We start from the raw sequence: 12,180 nt of genomic DNA, 5'->3' as shown, positions 1-12,180 counted from the left end.
GATAATAAAATCAGTGCCATCACTCAATTGCATATCCTTTAGAAGGCCAAGGGGGAAAAATAAGAGAATTGCTATTGAGAGAAATTCCAGGATAATATTTTTAGCTATAGTAACCAAGGGATTGGACTATTTTGTAAAAATCACTGTAGAAAACATGGACACAGAAGAGACTGTGAAACTTTCCTAACTCCAAATTTTAATGACAATACTACAAAAAGCTTAGAAAATTCCATATTGTATGAAATGGACCTTTTATAAGATTTTATCATTGAATTAGAGCATGATATGTGGAAACAACTCTAGTAGTTCCTGGACCTTCCCTGAGCCATCAGCTGTTGTTCTGTATAATATAGTCAGGGGTCAGTACGAATGACTGTGGGGCTCTTGTGCTTGTATAACTTTCCTTCAGGAAAGCAGTCAAAATTTTCCTCAAAAACTAATAAAGAAAAAAGATTTTTAACCAGTGGTTCTCAACTGGAAACAATTTGCTCCCTAGGGGATATTTGGTAATATCTGGAGACATTTTTCCTTGTTACTACTGGATAGCAAGGGAGTATTCCTGGCATCCAGTGGGTAGAAGCCAGAGATGCAGCTAAACATCTTACAATGCACAGGGCAGCTTCACAACAAGGAATTATCTGGCCCCAAATACCCATAGTGCCAAGGTTGAGAAGCCCTGCCCTAAATGGTGTCTTGTTTAAACTGGTATATCTTAAAACATGTACTAGCCTGAGAACGTATTTGCTTATTAAAACAACATATTTTTATTTAAAATGTTTGAGGATAAAGGACTTGGAATTTTATGTCTCAAGCTATTCTGAAAATGTAACCATGTAAGAATGAGCATAAATATTACTCACCTGTACTCTGTTAGTTCTTCTGACACGTAAAATATACTCTCAGGAGCATATAAAGTGAAAACCTAGGAGCGCCTGGGTGGCTTAGTCAGTTAAGCGTCTGACTTTCACTTAGGTCATGATCTCGCGGTTCGTGGGTTCGGGCCCCATGTCGGGCCCCAGCTCAGAGCCTGGAGCTTGTTTCAGAGTCTGTATCTCCCTCTCTCTCTGACCCTCCCCTGCTCACGCTGTCTCTCTCTCTCTCTCTCTCTCCTAGAAATAATAAACAAAAAAAAAAAAAAAGAAAACCTAGTGTTATCTGACTTAATTTTTGATGCGCTCATTACGTTCATCATTGCTGTTAAATGAGACTAATGTTCTCACTGTATGGAAACAAATAATTTCAGTTTTCATTTTCCCCCATAAAATGAATGTCCAGTAATAGTTCCAAGGAAACCACACACAAGCAGGTGAACATGTGCCTGCACACACTCACACACAATCACCCATACAATGGTGCAGTTCATGCTGTGCCTAAATTGTTTGCAAAGTATGAAAACAGTTACAGAACAAATTCCCATTCTCAATCTACCTCTGTAGAAGAGGTCTGGCTCAGAGGCGCTCCAAGTTATTTATGGCTGGAGCAAACAGAACGCTTAACTATGCAGATAAACTTCTCATTCTTTTATGTGAGGCAGCAAAATAAACACCTTAACAGTTCATGGTTCCTGGAGTGCATTAGTTAATCGGTCCAATATCATTCTAATTCTCCTCGTAGCTCATTGAATCGGAGCATGTGAGCAGATAAAATGTGTCTTTAGCCACCATGTACTTATTCCAATGACTCTATGGTTGATGGATGACTTTCTGATTTTTGAAACAATGCCAGCCCAGGGCCTTGTGCGGCTGCACAGTGCCCAGGATCTCTTGTTGTGCTTTGGGGCGCGGGGAGAGAGGGAGGGGGCTCTGCAGTACGAGGTCTGGCTCAGTCATTTTCAAAATCAATACTTGCTCTCCAAGCCTTGGATAATTTAGAGAACATAATTCAGAATTCTCCCTTTCAGCATGTATCCTCCATCAAAGGGGTGTTTTCATCCAGAGTCAGCACAATGCTTGTGTGACCCAGGAATGCACAGATAAGGTTAAAAAGAAAGAAAGCAAAAAATGCATTTATTCTCTTCCCCTCTCCCTTTCTCCAAGCATCTTTTCGATGCAGTGTATGTGTATTTATGTGTCTTATTATGAATATTTCTGTTTAGAACAAAGAACCTAAATTATGGTGTCTCATGGTATTACTTCAGATTTAAGGCTTTGGCAGTGTGTGTGTGTGTGTGTGTGTGTGTGTGTGTGTGTGTGTGTGTTTTGCGGGGGGTGTTTTCCTTTATAAACTCTTAGCCTAAGGGATGTTAGTCTCAGATAATTTATTCCTGGCAGGTCAGATATAGGATACAAAAATTTCTGCCCAAGGTCTGTTAAATCCTGTTTTTCACCTCATTTCAGAAAGTGCCATCAAAGTAGTGTTTTGTTGTAGTGATAAAATTTTGTGTTCCGTGCACAAAAACAACAGGCTTCATTTGCTTAAAAACCAGCATGACACCAATTATTTAATCTTTCAGACTGTATTCACTAGGTTGCTCTAAAAAAGGAGCCCCAGTGGAAAACAGCTTGGTCATTTAAGTAGAAAGAGCTGGAGATTTTACAGCAATTTTCCAATACTAATTACATTTCATACTATCTATCATATGCATGGCTTGCAAAACCCTATTGATTTTATGGATACTAGTGCATTGGGAACAGGTTATTTTATGACATGTTACGTTACAGGACATCTGTGAAATACCTAGATCTTAAACTGTGGGCACAGATATACTCTCAATTATCCACAAGTGGATTATCCACTTGGTCTATTACCCACAACATATTTTAAATTAAAGCTGCTGTCATTAGGTGACTCAGTAGCCTTAGGCCAATTTCTATCATCAATATTCTGTGCTTCTGGAATGCAAATTCAATTTGATAACCGTGGATACATGACTAGTACAAATGTTCTACTGGAGTTTTTGCCCAAAATGTAAACATAAAAGACTTGTGGGTTATGTTTTATTTTGGATTATCCTTGTCACAAATTCCTTCTTTAGGAAGAAAAATCAAGAGGCCTCTTACAGACATGGTCTCACTTATCCTGAGAAGTAAGCATAGTTTTGCAGTATCTGTAAATGACTGGTAAAATAGTTTGGACTAAAATGCCAACTGCTTTGTGGAAACTTCCTCCATTTTGCCCTTCAGAATTGTTCACCTCTGCCTCCAGCAGCCTTGAGTAGTGACATAGGAGCATATGCTTTGGAATTAAAAAGAGCCTAAATTCTGATTCTATAACTTATTAGCTGAGTGATCGGAAAAAAGTATTTAATCTTGCTAAAACTCATTTTTTCTTATATTTGAAAATTATCATAATAGTATCTACCAAAATAATATTTGTAAAGTTCATAGCTTGGTGTTTGGCAATAGCATGCACTCAATATGTGCTAGTTTCTATTCCTTACCCTTTCCTATCTATTTTTCGTTAGATTCTGAGTTCCTTGGAAGCAGTGGCCATATTTAATTCACGTATGTATCCTCCCCCCACCGGCATTTAGTAGATTATCTTATATGTGGTATCTAATAATATTTGTGCAATTAAAGTATGAATTCAAATTGTGTTTTGGTTTATATCTGAAATAAATTATAACAGTTTTGAATTTCCAAAATCTGCTATTATTTTGTTATAATTTTATAGAAAGAATGAAAGCTAGGTCAGTGTTTTTATATGTAAATATCAGCAATCAGGCTTAAGATCTTTCTTAAATACAAAGTTATTCTTAAGAATACTATTAGCATATGTATATGGCTGTATTATGTATGTATTATATATATATGTGTGTGTGTGTGTGTATATATATGTGTGTGTGTGTGTGTGTGTATATATATATATATATATATATAAATATGAAGACCGCACACCAAGTAACAGGAAAGACTCCTTAGCAAGTTCATAAGTTTTTTTTATTGCTTTTATTTATTTTTATTTTTGTTTTATTGCTTTTAGAGTTTTTTTCAAGGCTATGTGCAGAAACAAGAATTTTTGCCATAATTTAAAGTAATATTTTTAAATTTGAAATTTATTATGTTTTTCATTTTTCAATTTAAACACAATATAACAAAGCTTTTCCATAGACTTACAACATTAACATCAACAGAGGTCCTTAGTGTAGTAAACAATTAATTAACCCTGGGATGTCAGAGATTTTTTTCCATTGTATTTCTTAGTATAAACTTAAGCTTTCTCTCTTCATATGTGTACAGTTGAAGTAAGTGTCATAGTTATTCCTTAGATATTTATTTTGTGCCTTTTCTGTCTATGGCACTGAATGGTTCTTGTGATATTGTAATGAAGCTAATCTAGGGATAATTATGCTTACACCCCTGAGTGCTGGGCTTGGGAGACTGGCAGTGTAACAGCAGTGTCATTCTTTTCGGTATATTTATTTGTTAAGTTTTGGACTACATATTTATTTTGCTTAAAAAATGTAATTATAGAAGTTATATAAGCATATAAAATATTATGGAAATATATATAATCAGGAAAGTTTGTCATTGGTTTAAGCAACATACTTTTATTTAGGGTTAACTGATGCTAAAAGCAAAATGGACTGAGAATTCGTGGACATAGGTTATGTTTCAAATCCGTAACTATACTGTGCAAACATTTGTAGGTGTATCTTTGAAAAGAAGCACTCGTGTTTGCATCTGTTTTTGACATCTGTGCATTTAAATCAGAACAAAAACACCAGGAGGTTGAGTTTTCCCTTTTTTAAAGTACTTCTATTTTTTATTTTTAGTGTTTTAAAAATTTTTATTTTAATTCCAGAGAGTCTACCTCTTTGAAAAGTGCATTCCATTTTTTTTTCTCACCAACACAGTACTAATGAAAGGAACAAATAATGGGGTCTCTTGGTTGACCACATACAACAGCTTAAATACATAAGTGCATAGCAACATTATGTGAGTAACATATCAAAATAAATATGTTCTAGTAAAACAGGTTGAGTGGGTCATGTGGGGTCAGTGTTGTGAATAGTGGTTAATTTCTGTTCAGTTAGGTGAGGTACAAATGCCTCAACTTTGCTGGAAAATGATTCCAGTTGTACCTGAATGGTCTAGTTATCTGTAGGATGCAGGAAGCTTATTATTTCACATTTTAAAAGACTTGTTCAGGTCTGACCATTTGGTTGGGAATCAGTATGACAGAGTATTGGGTTGAATGTCAGGGATCACACCAGCTATGTCACTGTGGCCAGGTCCACATGCCCAAGATTTCTCCAGGAGATAAAACCCCTCTTGGTCTGGCAGCACCAGGAGCTAGATGGCCCAGTTCACTATTGCAGACCTAATTTCATTACTGATAAGATGATTCATGGTGGGAACCAAAGCTGACAGTCTTATGGCTATCTAACTCTTAAGCCATGATTGAAGTGAATCAACTGGGAGGTTACCAAGTCATTCCTCAGTGACTTTGGGCTGACCAGAATAGCTGCCTGGAAAAGGCAAGCTGCAACATGTGTTTATGTAAGTGATCTAGGTTCTTTTGAAAAAAATCTCAAATTACTACAAAATATGCAAATCCTTTGGTTGTGCAGTAGGTGAAGTGGAGCTGTAAAGGAATGAGGCAGGTTTTCCATTGTGGTTTGTGAAAATAGCTTCTTGCTTATGTATTTGTAAAATTACTTATAATGAGTTATTTTTGTTTTAGAGGCATTTGCATGAACTTATGGTACACATATAGTAAGAGTCTTCAGATATCTAAGAAACAGTCCAAAATCCTAAGGCACTGAATTAGCGGGATTTCACTTGGTAAGACTTACGTGTGAATCTTTGAAACCAAAGATAGGCTTACACAGGCTAAGTTTTCTTTGAACAAAATGAGAGAGAACCATGATAATTTTGAGAGTATACTCAAGTTTTGCAAAAAGCCAAATATAATTTAGTAACACTGTAACTGGTAGGATATTTTCATAGCTTGATTTTACTAAGTTTTACTTGATTTTACTAGGCCTCTTTTCTTACTTTACCTGCCTTGAGACCTCATGTTTTCAGTGCAGTAAGATCTACCAAACCTGACATATTCCAAGATGAGTTGAATCTAAGTTCTAGGTCCCCTGGTTGGAATGGTCTTTATTTTGTTCCATGAAATTGTTTGGACTTGCATAGCAAAGTACCCTCTTACAAATCAATCCCCCAGTTATCCCCCAGGCATATATTGGAATGAGTTTTGATGCAGCTGATCTCTCTGTCCAAATCCACTAAGTGAGTGCCATCTTTAAGCTGCAGACCTATAGAAAGATGACCTAGGGAAAATAACTTTGTGTCCCCAGTCTTCGGTCCCTGTATACATGCCTTATGGCCCTTGGCAACTACAAATGAGAAATCTTGGCCATTTGGTCAAAATTTTACCTAAACAAGAATGTAGTTCAGGGACTACATGTGAGGACAGCAATGAGAAAAAAGGCAGACAGAACACCCATACCTGACAGTTCTGCTCTGCAGATTCCTAGAGGCACCTTTCTGGAGAAGTCATTCACTATGAAGATTTATTATAAAATATTTTTAAAAAGAAAGAATAAAACAGTGGCCTGTTAAATGTTTGCTTGTGTTCTGATTCACAAGCTAGAGAGGCAAGACATAAAAATCCCAACTTGCATCTATGTAAGAAGTAATTAGTGTTGTGAGAAACTCTAAGAGAAGTTGGAAGTAAATAGGTGCTAAGTTAAAAAAGGTAATTCATTAAAATTTTGTTGAATTGTCCAAAATAACTTTTAGCTAGGCATTATATAGGACAAATTGAGTTAAGGTGGCTTTTAAAATATTCTAGAGGTATCATTTTTTTTGTTTATTTTAATTTGATAGCATTTAAACTTCTAGTTTTATTAAAATTCATCTACAATGGTTATATAAGAGTCTCACAAAATTATATTTAAAAACTGGACATTTTCATTTTCTTCTCTTGGAGATTACTTTGTATCTTAGACATCTCCATTTTTCCTTAAATGAATCTGCAATTATTCTTATATTCAAGTAAGAAACTTCTTCTAAGCCTCTTTATTTTTTGCTATAGGAAAAACTGAAACACATTCTGGTGTCCATTCCACCTCCACCACAGCCTGAGTCACTTCATGGGCCTCATATCTCTTTAACCACCTGCTAATCATAACAATTGCTAATTTGAGCTCTTTTTAGTCACTTCTGGTGACACTGACAATGCCATCTAGTTTGCAATGACCATGTGGTCAGTCCCCCACCCATCCAAGCAGGCTGCTGCTACTGCTGTGCCTTTAGCTGGGGTCTCCATTGTTCTCCCAGCCTCTGCTGACCATAAGCAATTCCTTCTTTCCTAATCTCAGGGGATCTGCTTCTTTCACAATGGGGGCAGGGCTGTTTGCTTTGTGTGCAAGATAATCTTCCCTGGAATTGTTCACATATGCAAACATACACATAAAACACACACACACACACACACAGACACACACACACACAGACACACACACACACACACACCCTGATTGCCTGGATGTGGAAGGGTATATGTATGTATGTGTGAGTACACACACATACATACAATTTTAATGCTGGCCATAATAATGTGTATACTCACACATACATACATTTTATTGCTGGCCATAATAATCACTTATCAGTCCTGCATAGATATTTTCAAGTTACTCAGTAATACTTATTAAATTCAATTATTTGGATTTCTTCTTGCTTTATTTTTAAAATGTAATTTTTTTACTTCTTAGATATGGCAATGGCACTTTAAAACATTACTAAATTCTCCTTGTCTTTACTTCTTGAAGCCCCCACATACCTTGCCCATGCCTCAGGAAAGCATTTCAGGAATGAATTGGAGATGCAGGTAGATGAACATCCCTGGAATTGAGGAATTGACCATCTAAACTCAGCAGGCCTGAGCTCTATTCAGGAACGTCTCTTGGCTGAGCAGCAGATAAAATTTACTGGATTTCCATGTCTGAACCTTTGCAATTGCATGCTGTACTCCACTTTGATGGATTTAAAGCTGGTCATTATGTTACACGGCAAGTTGTAGCAGGAATAAAAGCAGGTCGTTTCAACCAGACATTTTAATCAGGACACACGTTACTCTGTTATCGTTAAGTCTTGCCATATGCCATAGAAAGGGAGAGTAACATACTCTGGACTTTTAGGCCAGATTTAAAAAAAAAACAAAAAACAAAAAAACCTGATTCTGGAGGAAGGCAGAAAGGAGGTAATCCAATAATATATATTTTAAAAATATTTCTCCACCTCAGTAAGCAAAGTCCCCTTTGGGATTGTGACCCTCCTTTACTCTAAAACGTTATAGTAAATTAAAAAGCAGATACCCCCCTGCTTTGTCATTTCGGTGCTTCTGCTGGAGCAGTTATGCTCCAGGGCTGCCGAACACATCGAGAGCGCCCCCTAGGCGTTGCGACTTGATACAGCGGGAGGGCGCCCAGCTGATGTATTACTGGATGTGTGTCCATGCCCAAATCCATACACAAAGTCGCTGCAGTAACCCACAGAATGCCTGCTCTCTGTGCCCTCTAAGCGTGAATTCGAGAGCCTCTCCACTTGATTTACAAGTTTCAGATCGAGGCATCTCAGAGTACCTTTCTTTGAGTACTTAAGGCTAAAAAGCTTTGGAGAACAATGTTGAAATTAAAATGAATGGCTTCCAGTGGTCCAGACTGGTGACCCTAGTAAGTCTTTGCGCACATGTTTAGTGATTCATCCCGTGCTTACTGGTGTTCTGGGACTTCACTGACCCTGTCGTGAAGACCCACTCAAGATATTTCATGGGGCAAAGGTATCTACCTTCCAAAATCATGTATGCCTCTTTAAACCCATGGTCTGAGATTCAAGGAAGCTCTACCTAGGAGTAAGGAAAACGGCACTGGACTTAGAAACAAAGGTTCTGGTGTTAGTCCTGACTCTGTTGCTTAGGAGCTGTGTGACTGTGCATATTGCTCTACCTCTCTGAACTTCAGGTTGGTTCCTCTCTAAAATGAAAAGATTTGATCAGATATCTCCATGTTTATGCCTAGTTATAATCTTTGTCTCTGACCTCAGCATTAAAGATTTTTGTCATAAAGTTTGTCACCTAAATTAACATAACAGTTTACAGAATTCTTGAAAGACTCAAATTGGTCAAAAGAACAGAGTATATTTGTTTTGAGGGTCATGTCTATTGGCTGAACCCAGCAAAGAGCCAATTTGATCAACTGTGTGGCATCTTCGTAACCAACTCGAATTCCCATTTGATGTTAGTCATTCTTCAAAGGTGAGTCTGTTGTCCAAATTGAGCAACTTTGCCCCCATTCTGGCTGTCACTTTCTGGCCACATTGATCAGCTGTCACACTGATCCAAATGGCTCTGCCCTTGTCCCCTCTTTCATCTCTGCTGGGCAGTTCCCAGATAACTGATGGGTAAGTGGTCCTCCATTCGCAGGGTCACTTGTGAGGAGCTTCTCTGACTTTGTAGCCTCTGGAGTCACTCTTCCTTGAGGCTAGCTCATCCACAGGTGCTTGTTCCTAAAGCTGCCTGAGAAAGACTTTTCTGTTTGTGAAAGCTGCTCTGATACAGGCAATTGAAGGAGAGGAGCCTGTGTTCCTGCCTGAATGTAGATAACAGGGAACTCACACAGGGATTTGTGATGAGGCTGAGGATGCAGGCCAGAGTAAGAGCAGATATGGGGAAGGTCAAGTACTTCGGCAATATGACCAGTTTGGACTTTCAGAAAAGCCACACAACCGATGACCACTTACTTATTCAAGGGTGGTACTCTGTCTGTCTTTCTATCAATAAAAATGATTATAAGATTTACCACTTTCAGTTTCTTAGTTAAAACTCTACCTGCTCTCTTAGGCCTCTGTGCCTTTGCTCAAGCTATTTCCTTTATCTGAAAACTCTCTCTGAACTTGTCTGGCTGACAAAGTCCCAGATGCAAAGCTTCCCCTGCCAACCAAGTGTTCTGAGCAGTCCTAGCATTGTCTGACATAGCAATGATATTTTTGTTATTTAATCAGGACCGATAGTCAGCTGATAGACATTGGTGTGACTCTACAGTTGTTAAAATATTCCAATGATTTAAATTCTGGTTGGTAAATAGCTACAGCTCAAGCCCCCAGAATTCCCCCATTGCCTGATACCACCTTTCCCAAGCTTCCCCAAATTCTATCAGTTTAGCAGTTAAGACTTTACCAGCAGAGGTGGAAATGTCTGGCACTCATAGCCATAGCCAAGCTCTGTTAAATGTAGCTGAATCTTATATATTGATTATTTTTAATAATACTTCAATTGTATTTATTATTTTATTTGTTTCTTCTGTTAGATTGAGAGTCTTATTCCTAATGCCCAAAACATGAAGAACTTTTAACTACAGTGGTTAATTGAATGAGGTTTTTGAGTATTATTTTATATAGCACACACTCTGGACTAGGCGATTTGCATACATGACAGAAGGTGATTAACTTCTGTTGCCTTTTCATTGTTGTAGAAGACTCAAGGAAGGATACTACCATTCCCTGCCAGATAACCAACTCTTGTGTTGCAGATGTCAAGGCTTTTTTTTTTCTTTCTTTCTTTCTTTCTTTTTTTTTTTTTTTTTTTTTTTTTGGCACTTAAGTTAGAGCATTGTAGAACAGGATGAGCTCCAAGAGATGGAGGGAAACAAGTGGTTTAACCAACAGCAGGTTTGTGTGTGCCTGTGTGTGCACACGTGATACACGCATGTGTAGCAAGGAGTAGTGCTCTGCTTCCATGCAGCATATCCAGTGAGGCAGGCTTTCCCATGCATACTACCTTGATGTTGGGAGGTAGATAGAATGTGGGTGATTATTGAACTCTAGGAGCTATGTGATGGGCAATCTGAGTGCCCTTATTAGTCAGAGGAAGGTGAGCTTACTGCCTTTAAATATCCTACATAGTCTTGGACAATAAGACCTCAGCAATAATGATCATAGACCAGGATTAGAAGCTCTCCACCTGTTTTTTGGTGCCACAGAAGTCCCATATTCTCCCGTGATCCCATAGAAGGATTGAAGAAAGAACACAAATAATGACTGAGGCTGAGTTTCTCTCCACCATAGAGAGTAGGGGATTAGAACCAAATTTGAGATTTTATTTAGAAAAATAAAGCAATATAACATTTCTTTTGCTAATATGGCTATATCTTACCAAACGCACATGTATTACTTCAAGAAATAAATAGTCTTGAGCCTGTAGTTCATTTGTAACTATTCGACCATATGGATGTAAGCTTCATCCTTATGGCAAGACTTTTGGTTAGCTACTCTGCTGGGAATAAATTCTGGATGCATGTAGTTCATACTTGCACAATTGTCATGTATTTCTATATTTAGAAAGATTTCTTTCTAAATCTTTATCCAAATTACTGTAAATCCTTTAAATAGCTTCAACTTTTAAAGCTGTCACAGGACCTTGGATTTCAAATCCAGTATTTGATCATGAATCACGTGTTTAGAGTAAGATTATGTAAACTCAGTATATCATAGAAGTAGAAGAATTCTTTATGGGACTCTGTGTCAGTCTAGTAGACAATCCTCCTGGTTGTATTTGGCTTTTGTTTGGCTCAAGTGAATTCATAATATAAGCATGGATGTAATCATTTGGGGAAGCGTGTGGCTATGAGTATCATGTTCTTAGAATTTTGTTTGAAATGACAGCGTCTGGAGGTGAAAGTTTTCAATTTGGGATGACTGCAGTGTTTTTGAAAAGCTGCCTTGGAGCACCTGGATGGCTCAGTCGGTTGAGTGTCCGCCTTTGGCTTAGGTCATGATCTCACGGTTCATGGGTTCGAGCCCACGTCGGGCTCTGTGCAGACAGCTAGCTCAGAGCCTGGAGCCCATTTCGGATTCTGTGTCTCCCTCTCTCTCTGATCCTCCCCTGCTCATGCTCTCTTTCTCTCTCTCTCTTTTTCAGAAATAAATAAAACATTTAAAAAATTTTGAAAAGCTTCCTTTACTTCAAATAATAATAATAATAATAATACTTATTCTTATATAAGTATAAGAACTTATACATAAATCCTTATATAAGAACTCCTTTAATATTACTAAGAATTTTCACAATAATCCTGAGATATAATAATGGCAGGTAATATTATACCCATTCCTTAGACAAAGAAACCCAAACTCAGGTGGATTAAATGATTTTGGATAATGACACGCAACTGAAGAGAGTAGTAGAATTAGGTTGGGACCAAACTTGGCCTCCTTATTCTTTCTTTGG

This window comes from Hyaena hyaena, unplaced genomic scaffold, assembly GCF_003009895.1.
Source record: "Hyaena hyaena isolate Hyena2069 unplaced genomic scaffold, ASM300989v1 scaffold_479, whole genome shotgun sequence".
Taxonomy (NCBI): Eukaryota; Metazoa; Chordata; class Mammalia; order Carnivora; family Hyaenidae; genus Hyaena; species Hyaena hyaena.
This window is presented reverse-complemented; position numbering follows the sequence as displayed.